The following is a 13716-nucleotide window of genomic DNA, read 5'->3' on the forward strand; positions in this document are numbered from 1 at the left end:
ATGCAGCCTCTACATAACAGCAGGGAAGATTTGAAAATAATGTATTTATTCATGTTTTTTTTATTCTTATTGAAATAGAGTTAAATTGATGGTATTGAATCACATTAAGATTTAGTTTACACCAGTGGCTTTCTATCATTTCATAGGGATTAATAAACACACACACACATAAACATACACACATACAAATATACATGCACAAATGTATTCGCACACATATACGTACCAAAACACACACACACATACACACACATATATATACAGACATGTATACACAGGCACACACATATACATACACATATAAATAAACACACATAAACTTATACACACACATATATACACACACGCGAATACATGCACACACATAAACATACACACACAAACATACACACATATATACACAGACATGTATACACACATATAGACACACACACATACATACACATATAGATAAACATACACATACACACATAAACTTATATACACACACATATACACATACGCACAAATACATACACACACACACACATAAGCATACACACACATATACATACACACATAAATACATACACACACATAAATACACACACACAAATACATACAGACACAGACACACATACATATATATCCTCATCTGCTGCGTACACTATATTATTATAAACTACTCACTTAACCTTTATTACCTATCCAACAGACATGTATGTGTGAACAAAAATATTTGCACTAATGTAGGTTAACGTTGTTTGAGCATAATCAATAGCGCTTCTATTTATGCTATCATATTACAAGTCCAAAGTTATCTTTTATCGCTCAAGGATTAGTCTATGTTGCGCTAACATCTGCACGTCAGATAGTGTGGGTGTACTAAATCCCTCACATAATAGACTCCTCAGGGGCGTACAATAAAATTTACATTAAATATCAACCAAGCACTAAGCCGATGTCACTTCTTCATGTAGTTCTGTACTATACTTGTAATAATAAAGGTTTTTTTCATGTCTTGAATTTTTTAGCATTTTATTTTTTTTAATATTGAGCTTAGCGCAACCCTTAATTTACCACTTGTAATACAAGCACAATTAAAGTGCTAATAGTGCTCCTTGAGCTATCTTTTAAAAGTATAGTGCACTCTAAAAAAAAGTGTTGGACGTTCAAATATTTAACTATATGCTTGTACCAGATTGTGTGTTATTCTTTCTGTGAGGTCACACAAGAGGTAACTCACTGTACGCTATTGATTGTTCTCCACTTGTAATCTAACCCTTTATATTTAATTCACTGGATAACATCCTAGCAAACATATGAGTTGTATTTGACTTTCCATTACTAACACCTTTTATTAATTGTTAGACATACATTAGTTTCATTACGAATGCATATTCACGATGAAAACACGAATATCCATTTTGTTTTCATCGAACAAATATCCGAACAAATGCACTAATTTAATGAAAACAAATATATATATATATATATATATATATATATATATATATATATATATATATATATATATATATATATATATATATATATATATATATAAAAATATATATATATACAGTGGGGCAAAAAACTATTTAGTCAGCCACCAATTGTGCAAGTTCTCCCACTTAAGAAGATGAGAGAGGCCTGTAATTTTCATCATAGGTATACCTCAACTATGAGAGACAAAATGTGGAAACAAATCCAGACAATCACATTGTCTGATTTGGAAGGAATTTATTTGCAAATTATGGTGGAAAATAAGTATTTGGTCAATATCAAAAGTTCATCTCAATACTTTGTTATATATCCTTTGTTGGCAATGACAGAGGTCAAACGTTTTCTCTAAGTCTTCACAAGGTTGTCACACACTGTTGCTGGTATGTTGGCCCATTCTTGCATGCAGATCTCCTCTAGAGCAGTGATGTTTTGGGGTTGTCGCTGGGCAACACAAACTTTCAACTCCCTCCAAAGGTTTTCTATGGGTTTGAGATCTGGAGACTGGCTAGGCCACTCCAGGTCCTTGAAATTCTTCTTACAAAGCCACTCCTTCGTTGCCAGGGTGGTGTGTTTGGGATCATTGTCATGCTGAAAGACCAAGCCACGTTTCATCTTCAATGCCCTTGCTGATGGAAGGAGGTTATCACTCATGATACATGGCCCCATTCATTCTTTCATGTACACGGATCAGTCGTTCTGTTCCCTTTGCAGAGAAACAGCCCCAAAGCATGATTTTGCCAACATCATGCTTCACAGTAGATATGGTGTTCTTTGGTTGCAACTCAGCATGCGCTCTCCTCCAAACACGACGAGTTGTGTTTCTACCAAACAGTTCTACTTTGGTTTCATCTGACCATATGACATTCTCCCAATCCACTTCTGGATCATCCAAATGCTCTCTAGCATACTTCAGACGGGCCCGGACATTTACTGGCTTAAGCAGGGGGACACGTCTGGCACTGCAGGATCTGAGTCCTTGGCGACATAATGTGTTACTTATGGTAGCCTTTGTTACGTTGGTTCTGGGATGTTTGCTCACCGTTCTTGTGATCATTTTGACCCCACGGGGTGAGATCTTGCGTGGAGCCCCAGATCGAGGGAGATTATCAGTGGTCTTGTATGTCTTCCATTTTCTAATTATTGCTCCCACAGTTGATTTCTTCACACCAAGCTGCTTGCCTATTGCAGATTCAGTCTTCCCAGCTTGGTGCAGGTCTACAATTTTGTTTCTGGTGTCCTTCGACAGCTCTTTGGTCTTCACCATAGTGGAGTTTGGAGTGTGACTGTTTGAGGTTGTGGACAGGTGTCTTTTATACTGATAACAAGTTCAAACAGGTGCCATTAATACAGGTAATGAGTGGAGGACAGAGGAGCTTCTTAAAGAAGAAGATACAGGTCTGTGAGAGACAGAAATCTTGCTTGTTTGTAGGTGACCAAAAACTTATTTTCCACCATAATATGCAAATAAATTCTTTCCAAATCAGACAATGTGATTGTCTGGATTTGTTTCCACATTTTGTCTCTCATAGTTGAGGTATACCTATGATGAAAATTACAGGCCTCTCTCATCTTTTTAAGTGGGAGAACATGCACAATTGGTGGCTGACTGAATACTTTTTTGCCCCACTGTATATATATATATATATATATATATATATATATATATATATATAATAATGAAATGTGTTAGTATGAATTTGTTTCCTGTAAATTACCTTTAAAAGGTAAAATACTTTCCTATAGCACGCTTGGGAGCTGAGCTAATCCCTACCCTTCTTCACAGAGCCCAGGACTGCTCTTATAGTAGGCTTAGTGACCCGCTAAGCCTTTTATTAGCGTGGCCCTTGGCTCGGTGAAGAAGGGTAGGGATTAGCTCGGCTCCCCTGTGCATTATAGCTAAATTATTTTACTATAATACTGGGGAGCCATGCTTATCCCGACCCTTCTTCACAGAGCCGCGCTAATAGGAAATTTAGCATGGCTCTAAGCCCCGTATTAGCGCAGCCATGGGCTCTGTGAAGAAGAGTCTGAATTCGTGAGGTTCCCCCATCATGCTCTAGGTAAGTAGAATCCTGCAGGTGATACTTTTTTCACCTGCAGTAAACAAACATCTTCATTCATTTAATGGAACAGAAATGTAAATGCTACAAAACATTCAGTATTTGTTTTGTTCTAAACTAAACAATTATCGAACAGTTCAAGAATTTGTGCTCCAAATGATTCCTCCAAAACAATTTTTTTTGCTGCTGCACAATTCTATTAATTCTATTAGTATGGTCCTGCTAATGTCCCTACCGGCACTTATGTTATCTCTCCCACATGTCCTTCTTACTCTGTAAACATGTTGAAGTTACAGATGCTGCTAACCAAATAGTACTCATGCAAATAGATGAAAATTATGTTTAAGGAAAAGAAAACAGCAAAAACATAAAGATGCTATTTATATAACAATAAAAACTGTCATACAAGCATTCCGCTAAATGAAACTCATCCACAAATGGCATTTATAGTACTTATCCTGTTTTATGATAATTTATATACCGATAATAAAGTCTTCAGGCTGTATAATCTTACAAGGAATGAGATTTTTAGAATAAAAATGACAGAATAAATGTTTTCTATGCATTCATTTGTAAATATAAGACCATCTATAACATACTCTGCAACATGCTATTATGTCTAATTTAAAACTATCCTTTACTAAACGGTATTGAAGAATTTTTCATTAAAAGTCACTTGTATATAACTATTTATGATTGCCTTAAAAAGGTAATGTTTTAGATCTATTCCAATTTTACCAATGAGCTCCGCACATTAAATCTTCATGTTTGTGTGTTCATCTGCAATTTCCAAATTCTAGTCCACAAGTAAATAGTGGCAACACCACAGAATTAAAATATTTAACTTTTATTCAAGGGATATACTTTATAACAAAATTAAGCAACATTTCAGACTAAATCAGTAGCATATTCTATTTCTGTGTGAAATGTTTTAGTAATATTTTTTAAATACTTTGGGCTGGATTACAGTCAATTTTTAGCGCTAATTTATCGTGCACCCGCAAACGGGCAAGTTTGCCCATTTACGAGCACAGGATTAAATAACTGGCCTTTACAAGTGGCTTGTTATTGCTACCGCAAGCTCTCAGTAGCAATTAGTGCTTCAAAAATTAACCAGAGCTCAGACCTCTGGTTAATTTTAAAATTGTCCCCCATTCGCCCCCAAAATTTAGTGTAGAATGCATTATAAAAAAATTTTTTTTTTTAAATGTAGCATCTTTTTTTTTCTTTTTGTATTAGTAACTGCAGGAGGCAGTGCTAAGGGATTAAAAATGCAAAATAAACGGCACTGAAAAATGCATTTACATTGTGGTTTATGGGGACTGTGTGTTCCCAGTAAATTTATATGTATATGATTATATACACTTATTTTAATGTGTGTGTTAATATGTGTATCAAAATAACAAGAGTACTGCATTGAGCAATGATACTTTTTTTATTGGACTAACTATACATTTATAAGTTGACAAGGTTTCAGAAGAGTTCCTTCCTTTATCAAGTCTAAAGCAATACTGACCAATTCAATGGAATTTACAGATTATATCTTAAAACACAGAATAGCTAAGAAGACAGTGCAGGGAGAGGAGGAGGTGTCGTAAAAATCATGAGGGGGGCTTAGGTAACAGGCAGACAGTGTCCAGTGTAGGAGAACAGACAGGGGAAATATATAGCTTTACATAGAGCATATACTGACATAAAGTTACATATCAACATAGAATCAATATCTATAAATATGTGAAATTGTATATACAGGGGGAATACAAAAGTTAAAAAAGACAAAAGTGTGGACATAGGCTTACCTGTGTACCTGTATCTACCAGCACATTGGTGTGCTTTGGGAGTATGTGAGTACCCACTTTATACTATAAAGCACATTTTTATGTATCATCCTTAATGGTCTGCACATATAGTGCTCTCTGTTTGTTTTACACCTGTTGCAGAACTACAGTATTGGAAGTATCCTTGAACGGGTGAGCTGTCACATCCATCTAAATCTACAGCCTGCCCCTACCAGCACATGAGTGTGCTCGTGGAGTATGTGTGTACTCATTTGGCTATTCTGTTGCTTTTTCTTATGTCTTCAATCAGACTATACCACACATGAGGCGCCCCTCTGTTTTTTATTTCTCCTAGTTCTTGCCTGGATCATCCGGTTGAGAGGAGGCAGCCGCCGCTCAGCTATCAACTTATTTGTAAAAAGAGACATTTTCTTTCTTGTAAAAACAGACATTTTCTTTCCTGTATACTCCAAAAGGGATTTATATAACCTTATATTGATATATTTTTCACCTCATAAGATAACATTAGTTTGTTTAAGTTTTAAATTGTCTTTAAGGGTTATCAATAACTACCATCTGAATTGTATACCATTCTGCGCCCCCTCCACTGTGATTTTATCACGTATTAGATACCTATGTATAAAGAATGTGGAATATACAATGTAATTGACTAAATGAAAGTACATTACAAAAAAAAAAAGAATCCAGAGTCCACATTTAGTCCAGAATTAAACAGGTTGAAGTGCATTATCATTTTCATTTCAAAGGTTTTTCTTTCCATGGTGTTTTTGAAGTTGCCTCTGAGAATTTTGATTTTGAGGTTTTGGATGGAGTGGTCAGGTTGGGTGAAATGGTGACCAACAGGGGTGCAGTATTTTGTTTCACAGTGGTTTTTGATTGAGTGTCTGTGTAAGTTCATTCAAAGGTGCAGTTTTTGGCTTGTTTCTCCAATATAGCATCCCATTTCACATGCAGTGCAATGTATCATGTATACCAAATTTGCAGATATACATGAATATGCCCCTTTAATTTATTATTGTGATTTGCTGTGCTGCTTTCACAAACGTTTTGACACAGTTTGCAGAGAGCTTTATAGCAGCACTTGGTTCCATTCTGAGTGTTCTTTTTCTCAAGGGGTAGCTTCCTATGTACCAGTTTCTGCTTTAGGTTAGGTGGTTGCCTTTAGTTATTAACACCACTAGCTTTATAAAAGACACCACTGATTTTCTTAACAAAATCAGCCAGATAACAGAATTGTCAGAGGATACTATACTTGTGACAATGGATGTGGAATCCCTGTACAGCAATATTCCACATAAAGATGGTATTGATGCCTGCTTAAACTTTCTTTCCTCCAACAGCCCTAACCAGACATATAGTGCATCTACAGTCAGTAAACTTACAGAATTTATACTTACTAATAATTATTTCACAGTACGCAAACCTCTTCATGGCTGACTTAGAACAGAGATTCCTAGCCACTCACCCTCACAAACCCTTCAAATACTTTCGCTACATCGATGATATTTTCATCATATGGACAGAAGGAGAAAAAAACCTTGAACATTTTCATAAATCATTTAATCTATTTCATGCATCAATCAAACTTAAAATGAACTTTTCTAGAGACTGTGTCAGCTTCCTGGATACAACAATATCCATCACAAATGGCAAACTGCACTCATCTGTATACAGGAAACCAACAGATAGATGCAGCTACCTCCACAGCTCCAGCTCCCACCCCAATCACATTAAAAAATCCATAATCTACAGCCAGGCTACAAGATACCACAGAATTTGCTCAGATACCAAGGACCGTGACAAACACCTCATCACACTGTCCCAATCATTCAGAGAAAAAGGTTACAAAACAAGGATTATAAATAAAAAAATTAACTCTGCCCTCAATACTCCACGTGAACACCTATTACAATACAGGGAGAAGAAAAACATATCACGTATCCCACTAGTAGTCAAATACAACCCTGCTGTGGAAGGGATACAAAAAATCATAAACGACTTACAGCCACTACTCTTAGAGGATCCCACACTCAAAAATATCTTTCCAAAACCCCCAATCCTGGCATACAGACAACCACCTAAGCTAAAGCAGAAACTGGTACATAGGAAGCTACCCCTTGAGAAAAAGAACACTCAGAATGGAACCAAGTGCTGCTATAAAGCTCTCTGCAAACTGTGTCAACATGTTTGTGAAAGCAGCACAGCAAATCACAATAATAAATCTTATAACATTAAAGGGGCATATTCATGTATATCTGCAAATGTTGTATACATGATACATTGCACTGCATGTGAAATGGGATGCTATATTGGAGAAACAAGCCAAAAACTGCACCTTCGAATGAACTTACACAGACACTCAATCAAAAACCACTGTGAAACAAAATACTGCACCCTGTTGGTCACCATTTCACCCAACCTGACCACTCCACCCAAAACCTCAAAATCAAAATTCTCAGAGGCAACTTCAAAAACACCATGGAAAGAAAAACCTTTGAAATGAAAATGATAATGCACTTCAACCTGTTTAATTCTGGACTAAATGTGGACTCTGGATTCTTAACACATTATAAGAAATTTTTTTGTAATATACATTATTCAATTACATTGTATATTCCACATTCTTTATACATAGGTACACAGGTAAGCCTATGTCCACACTTTTGTCTTTTTTTAACTTTTGTATTCCCCCTGTATATATAATTTCACATCTTTATAGATATTGATTCAATGTTGATGTATAACTTTATGTCATTATATGCTCTATGTAAAGCTATATATTTCCCGGTCTGTTCTCCTACACTGGACACTGTCTGCCTGTTACCTAAGCCCCCCTCATGATTTTTACGACACCTCCTCCTCTCCCTGCACTGTCTTCTTAGCTATTCTGTGTTTTAAGATATAATCTGTAAATTACATTGAATTGGTCAGTATTGCTTTAGACTTGATAAAGGAAGGAACTCTTCCGAAAGCTTGTCAACTTATAAATGTATAGTTAGTCCAATAAAAAAAAGTATCATTGCTCAATGCAATACTCTTGTTATTTTGATATCTAAATCTCTGGACTAACACGGCTATTCCAATCAACGTTAATATGTGTATATACACATATTAACACATAAATAAATAAATATATATTTAAATATTCATATACATTTATAATTATATTTGCTGCCCATCGCTGCTCGACTTACCCCCTTCACTGCTCTAGTTTTAATGACGTGTCTAGCAGCATAAGAAGGAGGTTTCCATTGTAGCCTATGGAAGCTCCCTCTCATGAGCGCAATGCTTCTGTGCAATGCGAACGCGAGGTCATGTTCGAATTGCACCTCACTTGTAAAAACATGGCAAATTATCCTCATCCGTAAAAAACAATATTTGCACTCAACTTAGTAATACCAGTGCACATTTGCGTGTGCTGGTATTACTAAGTTGGGCACAAATATCATTTTCGCGGAAGCGATATTTTGCGTTCAACTTGTTATCTAGCCCTTTATATAGCTCTACAAATTCAATGTTTCCTCTAAGGCCATGTTTTTTAAGTTATGAGAGAACCACACCCTGCAGTTAGCAAACACTACACAATGCAGACTGCAAGTTGTTTACCTTATTAACTGTTTCACTGCTAGGTCGCTCACAAAATGTGGCCTTAGAGGTAACACTGGCTGCAATGTTTTGAAATAACAGTGAATGGTAACAAACTATCTTGATTAAAAATAACCTAAATAACATATTTGCTCAAAAATGTGGAGAACTAATGTTTTTTTTTCTTTCCACTGTATGAGAATAATTTGCCATGTTTTTATGATCTCCTGTCAATGAAGTGGAGAAGGAGCGCTCAGTGGAATGGATAGTAAAGACGAAAAATAAATCAAAAAGAGCCATCCTACTATAACCAACATTTCCAAGGTCAAGTGCAGGAGGACTATATCACACTTCTAATGAAATCAGTTAGGCCCCATACACTGTGACATTTTAGATATATTGAACACACTGAGTAAATTTAGGCCCATATGGAAAAAGGTCATTTTCTAGGTCCAAAACATAAATTATCAGTAGAAGGATTGCTCACTATTACAATCCCTATTTTAGGAATGAGTTACAGCTTCTGTAATAGACCAATGTTTATAAGAGAAGCTAATTCCACCTCATTTTTGTTTAGAGCAAAAAAAGGTCATGTTTAGCTCATTTGAAGTATATCCAATACTAAACTAAGAACTTGTAAATATTGCATTTTTAGTACAAAGATTTATATCAATTCCTACAATTATTTTTATTTAATTTATTTCAATTTATATAGATGTAGAAATACACATATACACTGTTGTATAATGATTTATTCACAGGAACAGTGATTCTTAATTAAATCAAATATTGATCTAAGACATTAGCATAAATACATTAGCTTGTTTTACAAAAATGGTGATTTTAAAACCTGATAATGCAATCAGTATTAACTATGACAAGCTTTTAAATCAAATTTGAAATTATTAATTCATACCCTATATAGTTTGGAAATGTCTAGAATGATAAACAGAAATTGTTCTAGATATAGTACAGGTGACTTTTTATAGTGACTCATCCCCACAGAGACCAATAGACCTTAAATATAAATCCTGATATACCCTCCATAAATCTTTTTTCCTCTGTAAGGTGAGAAGATTTTTAGTAATTCACTTTTTTGGGGTCCTATATACACCAAACTCAAATTGTTGCTCAAAAAATTCCCTGCTCTAAGAAGGTTCCTGTAATGTGGTTGTGTAGACTTACAAATAAATTGACATACCTCATTAAGGATGAATCTATTCACATTATATCTGTAGCAGCTCAACATTCCCAACTTCTGATCGTAACCATGTAATTTACTTTTTATTGAAATAATAATAATAACAGCAACAACAATAATTATATAAGTTGGATGAATGACTGCACTCTAAAATTTTTATATCTTACACATGTATTGGTTTTATTTTAATTAACCCTTAAAATTTCGAAGGAACCCTAAGTGCAGAGGATAACAGATGTGTTTTCTTCATGGGAGATTGTTTCTTTGATTCGGATCTTGGTCACCCATCACACTACAGCTAGGGAAGCAAACTGCAGTCTCTTTCTATCTACCAGTGACATCACCAATTGCGTGTGTGTTGATGTTACAGGGATCAAGTACATCCTTGCAAGTGAGTCTTTTGCAGGGGGGTCTGTTAGTGCTTTAACCCCTTGAGTGCTAAGCACTTTCCCACCTGGGTGCTAAGCACATTTGAGGGTTTTTTAATTTTACATTTTTAATTTACTTTTTGTCTTTTCATGGTTAGGCGATTACCTTTCCAATGGTGGTCTTGGGGGTCTGTAGCTGCTTAGATGCCTGAGATACAGGCTTCTAAGCAGCATGCCCCCTTTCCCTATATTGTTCATTGTCTTTTTTTACATAAAGTTGCGCGGTGATGTCATCACGTCATTACGCGTGACGTCACCACGCAAAACGGGAAGCCCCGGCGATGCCTGTCACTCTACAGGCATGATCGCTGGGGTAGGAGCGGGTGGGAGCCCCCAGATCTCCCTCAAGGTGGGAGAGTGCTAGCGACGGCTCTGAGCCGTCGTTAGCACTCAAGGGGTTAAAGGACCATGTCTCAGCCTCCAGTCCACAGACCACGTACAGAAATATGAAACCGCTAAATTAAAAAAAATCTTACCTTTGAAATTAGGTGTTGTATATTCCTAAAAGATGATTGTACTCAAAAGAGCAGTAAACTGCAGTGGAACTTAAAGTTTTGTTTACCTTAAAAAGTATTATGGCTCTAATTGTGTGTGCAAAGTGGTGCAAAAATGTGTGCTTGAAATATTGCGGAAACTAAATAAATGCCTCCTGTGCTGTTATTTAATATTTGCACTTTATAAATTGACGCAACAAATATATTTTTATTTATTTATTAATAAGTATTTTTTTTTTAAATTAGGGTTTGGACATCTCTTTAAAGAGCTGAATGGGTAGATTAGATTTTTTTAGATCGTATATTTTTTTGTGTGGGTTTGGGGAGTGGGGGTTTGCAATGTTAGTGGATCTGTATTTTTTTTAGAAAAAGAGCTGATTTCTTTAGGGCAATGCCCTACAAAAGGCCCTTTTAAGGGCTATTGGTAGTTTATTATAGATTAGGTTTCTTTTATTTTGGGGTGTTTTTTTTTTAATAAAATGGGTATTAGAATAGGAATAATTGTTATTATTTTGGATAATGTGTTTGTTATTTTGTGTAATCTTTTTTTTTTCATTTTGGGGTGGGTTTTTTTTTTAGAATAGCCATTTTTTATTTTTAATGGGCAGCAAAAGAGCTGAATGCTCTTTTAAGGGCAATGCCCATACAAATGCCCTTTTCAGGGCAATGGGTAGATTAGGTTTTACTTTATTTTTATTTTTGGGTTGGGGTTGGGGGTTTATATACTATTAGGGGGTGTATGTTTTTCTTTTGTAGAAAAAGAGCTGATTTCTTTAGGGCAATGCTCTACAAAAGGCCCTTTAAGGGCCTTGTAAGTTTATTATAGATTAGGGTTTTTTTTGGGGGGGTGTTTTTTTTTTAAACAGGGTATTAGAATAGAAATAATTTTTATTGTTTTGGATAATTTCGTTTATTATTTTTTGTAATGGTAGTTTTTTTTTATTATTTGTAATTTTAGTGTTTTATATTTTTTGTAATGGTTGTTTTTTCATTTTTGTAATGTTAGGTTTTAGTGTAAGGCAGCTTAGGTTTTATTTCACAGGTAAGATTGTATTTATTTAACTAGGTAGTTAGTAAATAGTTAATAACTATTTACTAACTAGTCTACCTAGTTAAAATAAATACAAACTTACCTGTGAAATAAAAATAAAACCTAAGCTAGCTACAATATAACTATTAGTTATATTGTAGCTAGTTTAGGTTTTATTTCACAGGTAAGTATGTATTTAGTTTTAAATAGGTATTATTTAGTTAATAATTTTAACTTTAATTTAGCTCTATTTAAATTATGTTAAAGTTAGGGGGTGTTTGGGTCAGGGTTAGGTTTAGGGTTAGTCTTAGGGGTTAATAGTTTAATTTAGGTTGTTGCGATGTGGGGGGCTGGCGGTTTAGGGTTAATAGGTTTATTTAGTGGTAGTGATGTGGGAGCCCAGAGGTTTAGGGGTTAATAGCTTTATTTAGTGGCGGCGATGTTGGAGAATGGCGGAATAGGGGTTAATATATTTTTTATAGTGTTGGCGATGTTGGGGTGTGGGGAATAGGGGTTAATAACTTTAGTATAGTGGCGGCGATATCGGAAGCGGCAGATTAGGGGTTAATAGATTTATTTCAGCAGCGGCAGAAGTCGCAGATTAGGGATTAATAACATTATGTAGGTGTCGGTGATGTCGGGACGGCAGATTAGGGGTGTTTAGACGTCGAGTTTATGTTAGGGTGTTAAGTTTAAACTTAACTTTTTTTTTCCCCATAGACATCAATGGGGCTGTGTTATGGAGCTTTTCATTCCGCGATTGCAGATGTTAGTTTTTTTTCTGACACTCTCTCCCCATTGATGTCTATGGGGAAAGCGTGCATGAGCACGTCAAAACAGCGCTTGTATTTTGTGCGGTATGGAGCTCAACACACAAGCCGGCATTTCTAAACTCATAATTGCAGCGATATGGAGGGTGAAATAACGCAACTTTTGCGTTCATTAACTACCATCTACAGCGCAAAACTTGTAATCTAGGTGTGTGTCAATAAAGACAAAAATGACAAAAAAAACTTCCTATTAAAACTATAAGAGCTGGGGATTGTATTGTATAATATTAGAATATTTATATAAACTGTAAGCGTGATTGTACTTATCATCTATTGTGCTCTTAGGAATTTATTTGAACTTTTTTTAAGATTGTGATTCGTTTTCTCAATATTCATATTTACATTATATTGAAAACACGCATTCGCAATATTCATATTTCACTTTCACAATATTTCGATTTTGCGTTTGTAATATTTATATTTCACAATATTGCGATTGTGTGATTGTGTTTTACTTATAATATTGTGATTTGCACTGCAGCAAATGTGTTCTATATTAATATTAATATATATCTATAGATATAGATAAATATTAATATAGAACACGTTTGCTACAGTGCGATTGCAATATTAGAAATAAAACACGATCACACAATCGCAATATTATGAAATATGAATATTACAAACGCAAAATCGCGATTACAATATTGAGAAATATGAATATCACAATTTCAAATATAATGTGAATGTGAATAGTGAGAACGCGTAATCACATTCTAAAAATAAGTAGAATACATGTACATTAAACAATGTACAGTATATACATATATCATATGCCCCAAATCCACCAGCTCCTATAGGTTT

The sequence above is a fragment of the Bombina bombina genome, chromosome 6 (genome assembly GCF_027579735.1).
Source record: "Bombina bombina isolate aBomBom1 chromosome 6, aBomBom1.pri, whole genome shotgun sequence".
NCBI lineage: Eukaryota > Metazoa > Chordata > Amphibia > Anura > Bombinatoridae > Bombina > Bombina bombina.